This window comes from Marmota marmota, unplaced genomic scaffold (assembly GCF_001458135.2).
Source record: "Marmota marmota marmota unplaced genomic scaffold, marMar, whole genome shotgun sequence".
Classification (NCBI taxonomy): Eukaryota; Metazoa; Chordata; class Mammalia; order Rodentia; family Sciuridae; genus Marmota; species Marmota marmota.
The window spans coordinates 66,259,887-66,264,942 of NW_026000174.1; positions in this window are offsets into that span (position 1 = coordinate 66,259,887).

Genomic DNA, 5,056 nt, shown 5'->3' on the forward strand with positions numbered 1-5,056 from the left:
TACATATTCAGTCCTCAAGGGGTTCTGGGGGCCTACCACTCGTTCTATGACCTCTATTGTCGGGGTAGAGGGTAAACCTACCAACCCTTATAGACACCTAGCCTTGTTTGCGCTTTTGGATCTCTAATTTTTACCCACTCCTTTTTGGTCATTCCACAGGGCCCTGTTCCCCTTGTGGAAGGGCCATCCTCACAAAGTTGGGGGCTATGCTTTCCTCTCCCCTCATATGCGCTTCCATCCAGACTTGCCTGCCGCTCCCCTGGTCCTCACCCTTCCCTTAGGACCATCCCCTATTCTGACTGTCAGTGCCTCCCTTTACCCCTTCTGAGGTGGACCTACTGTCTGGGATGTTTCAAGTCCTTCCATTGCCTCACACCACGAGCCCATTCACATCCATCTCAAAACCCCCTCCATTTTCTGGCCCAGTCACAATACTTGCTCTCTGGACAAAAACTCCGAGGCTTACAGCCTATTATCCAAGACCTCTTGCGAAAGGGATTCCTTAGACCTACTCATTCCCCTTATAACACCCCCATCTTGGCAGTAAAAAGAGCCCAATGTTTCCTACCGCTTGGTCCAAGATCTCCGTTCCCTCAACTCTGTGGTTGTCCCACTCCATCCCGTGGTAACCAATCCTTATACCCTTCTCTCGACCATTCCTTCCAGGACCTCTTACTTCTCAGTGCTAGACCTGAAAGATGCCTTTTTCTCTTTTCCCCTCCATTCTGATTCTCAAGACATTTTTTGCCTTTACATGGACAGAGATTGGACTAAACTCTTTCCCTTGGCTCTTCTTAGGTTACAGGCCCTTCCAAAGAAGCCACTCAACATCTCCCCTTTTAAGCTTCTGTATGGACGGCCTATCTCCCTGATCAGCTCACCACCCTCTGATTCTCCACTACCCTTGGCTCCTCATCTTTTCTGGCCCCTTCTTTCATGCATTAGGAACCTTCTTTGGCAATGCAGTGATGCTGTTCTGGCAAAGTCTAGTTCTGCCTCTTCCCCTTCTCCCACTCTGTCTCCTGGCAACATGGTACTTTTTAATCATCCCAACAGCTCCCCCCCCAACTCTCTGCAAAATGGAATGAATGGACCCTATCAGGTCATTCTTACACTCCCTTGGCGACCCGCTTTGAGGACATCCCATATTGGGTTTATAACTCCCATTTAAAATGTTTTTTTCAGCCCTTCTATACAGTGACACCCACAGGCCCTCTCAAGCTGTGTTTCTCCAAGGCCGGAACCCCCAATCTTCCTTCGGTCTCTGAGGACCACGAGGACACTGCAGAACCATGAGTACCGCCCTTCCCTTCTTCATTTTTGCCCTCCTCCCTCGTTCTGCACTCACCTCCCGGGGGACCACTACCAGGGATTATCATTCCAATTTCTAGGAGACTTACAGCAACTTGCTCAAACCATACTAACCCTACAGTCCCAGCTTGATCCTTGAGCTGCTGTGGTGCTGCAGAATCGAAGGGGCCTTGATCTTTTAAAGGCCAAAAAAAAGACGAAATTTGTCTGCACCTACAGGAGGAATGCTCTTTTTATGTCAATCAATCTGGTACAGAAAAGGACAAGATGAAACATCTCCAACAGGACCTTGAACATCGAAAACCACAACTCTCCTCTGCTGAAGGATGGCAGCTCAGTAACCCCCTTCTCCAGTGGGCACTTCCTCTCCTGACCCCTCTCCTTGTCATAGGTCTTCTGTTAACGCTTGCCCCCTGCATCATTAGATTTGTTCAAGACCAGATCCAAAAAATCTCTAGCCAAACTATAAACCAGCTTTTGTTACAGGAATACCACTCCCTCACCAAAAATTGGGGCACTGGGGACAGCATTCCACCACCACTCAACCCCTCTGTCATCATTCCAGTGACATCCTAATGAGGGATTCAAATGCCACCCCTTTCCAGCAGGAAGGGAAGGGTTACAGAAGATTGACCTACCCTGTTTCCTAAGGGGCCCAATAAAAAACGAAAAAGGGGGGAATATAAGGTCCTTGCTTAGCATCTGGGTGGCCACCTTAAGTGACAGCTGCCATTTTGAGGAAAAAGTTTTGCTTTCCTGTGCAAGGGCGCTCCTGAGAAGGCTTACCACTCCCTCATACCAACCCAACCCCTAACCACCCCCATTAGGACCCGCCTGCTCTGATTCCTGAGCCTGCACCATAAAGGTCCCAGAACCCAAGACTGTTTTGCCTCTATAGAGAGATGGCCTTTATTTATCAGCTCTGACAAACTCTTATATGGATCTCTACCTGGTCTCCATCTTTTATTTCTCACTTACCCATCTCTCCTTCCTCCCTTTCCCTTCACAGGGTTTCACTGAGTTGCTTAGCACCTCACTGTTGCTGAGGCTGGCTTTGTATTTATGATCCTCCTTCCTCAGCCTCCTGAGCTGCTGAGATTACAGAAGTGCACCATGGCGCCTAGCAATTGTTCATGATTTATAAAGCAGGAAGTTGAGGCTTAAAGAGTTAAATTATTTGCCCAACGTAGCAGAGCCAGAGTTCCCTTTAATCAAATCTAGAATGAACCCCTCCTCATTTTAATATCCCTGAAATAGGGATTTTTTTTTTCTTTTTCTTTTTTTGTAGTACTGAGGATGGAGCCCAGAGACTTACTCAGGCTAGCCAAGTGCTCTACTGCTGAGCTAACTCCTCAACCCTGGGGGTGCTTGTTATAATAATATTAGTGTGAAGTTTTAGGAATATAAAGAAAGTGAGAAATGTCCCTTCTGATGATACTCAGACCATGCTCTGACAAGCAGAATATAAACCACATTTAGAATGAGACGAAGACGTGGCCACTTCACAACCACAAAAATGACAGTTATCTTTCTCTGAGTGATTATTGACTCTTTTCTGAAGATGACTCTAGCCCTGTCTTAATCCTTCTGCCTTACAGATAAACATAAAGATGGCCAGTCTCTGAATTGCTTTATTTATTTTTGTGGGTGAAGGAAAAGCAAGGCAGGAGACATGGGTAAATGAGAAATGAAAGACGGGTACCAGGCAGAGATCCACACCAGAGTTTATTTGTCAGAGCTGACAAATAAAGGCCATCTTTCTATAGGAGAGAGAGGCAATACAGGCTTGGGTTCTGGGACTTTTATGGGGTAGGCTCAGGGATCAGAGCTGAGCGGGTCCTAATGGTGGTGGTTGGGGTTGGGTTGGTATGAAGGAGTGATGAACCTTTCTTAGAAAGGCCCTTGGGCGTTAAAATGGCTTCTGTTTGTTAAGATGGTCATGCAGATGCTAAACAAGGACTTTATACCCTGTCTCTAAATAAAATACAAAATAGGGCTGGGGATGTGGCTCAGTGGCCAAGTGCCCCTAAGTTCAACCCCTGTATGCCCCCTTCCCCCCCAAAAAAAAAAAAAATCACGAACAATGTGATCAACTGCAAAAGACATATGAGGACCGAGAAATAATGACTTCTAAGTGCCTGTTACAAAACCAGGACTATCACTCAGGGTTCAAGCAGGAAAACAGGAACCACAGAGAAAAGTAATTGCAGGATACTGGTGACAAAAGTGACAGGTGATGGAAGCGCTAAGAAACCCAACAGGGGACAGTGAGGCAACCCAGAGATTAACAAAAACAAAAAGCTGCCTTCCGCTATGGAAATGGAGAGACCAAAGGAGAATGGAGGATTAATGGAGCCCAAGGCCATGAATAAACGGATATTGGGACCCTGACTACCTATCACAGTAGGAGCTGGAGACAGGGGAAGGGGAAGGGGCTCATCTGCTGCAGGAACAGGGCAGACAGAGACAGAAGAGAAAAAACAAAACACATACGCTGGTTTTTGCCTTCCTCCCCACCTTCCATTCTTCTGCCAATATCTCCCATTAGTCAGAACCAGGCCTGAAGCCCCCTGCCTTTAAAGACTGAGAAACTGCCTGCCTCAGGGTTTAACTCACTTCAATAGGGAAGGACCATAAAATAAAAACCAAACAGGATTGATAATACCTTTATTTGCAAAATCTTTGGAGATACTGGATACACTTGAAAATAACAAAAATTTCCCATTAAAAATATACTGTGGTGGCCGGGGTTGTGGCTCAGCGATAGAGGGCTCACCTTGCATGTGTGAGACCCTGGATTCTATCCTCAGCACCATATAAAAATAAAAAGTAATAAAATAAAGATATTGTGCCCACCTACAACTAGAAAATCAATATAAAAAATAAATGAATAAAATAAAGGTGTTGTGTCCGACTACAATTAAAAAATATATATACCGTGATCCATATAGACTAGGTCACACCTCCTCTCCCCTATCCTTCTAGATTATTCTAAATTACTATGTGTGTAATTACTATGTGTGGATTTTCAGCGTGGGTGGGACATTTTGCATTTCTCAACTTAAATCTTTTATAAGGGTTTCTGCAGAAGAGATAGTGGCCATTCTATGTTGCCAGGTAAAAGCTAGCCCAGAGAACGACTGTGGATGCGGCAGTGTCATGGCAACTGCAGTCTGGTCTTGGGGCTCCCAATGGATTGCTTGTGTGTCCTTGGATAGGGACACAAAACTCTGGATTCTCGTTTAATAAACTTTCCATTTATCATAAGCACGGAGGGAAGCGGTTGAAACGCGCCTACACTCCACTTGGTTCCTCTTCATCTACTCATTCCCTTGTCCCCAGGAGTCCAAAATCGTGGTTGAAAGGATGTGCTAGTCCAAGGAAACCCAAGGCGGCCAAGGTCACAGAGTTGGCAAATCTGAAGGAATTCAGTCTCCACCCTTCCAAGCCCCCACTGTTCTATTCCCCCTGGGCACCTTCTGGGTAGCTGGTCCGCGCAAAGGTAAAAGTGGCCCCGACTGAAACCTGGGGAACCTGGTAGTGTTCTTCATTGCCAGCAAACAGAGCTCGCAGCGGACAACGATCCCCGGACTCGGACAGCGACCCCCGGACTCTGCGGGTTGCGCCCGGCGACCCCAGCCCGGGGAGTCTACACAGGCACTGCCAGCCCGCACAACCCTTCCCGCCGACTGTGCGTCCCCGGGCTCTAACGGGGCCGCGTGCCTGGGGCGGGGTCTGGGCGGGG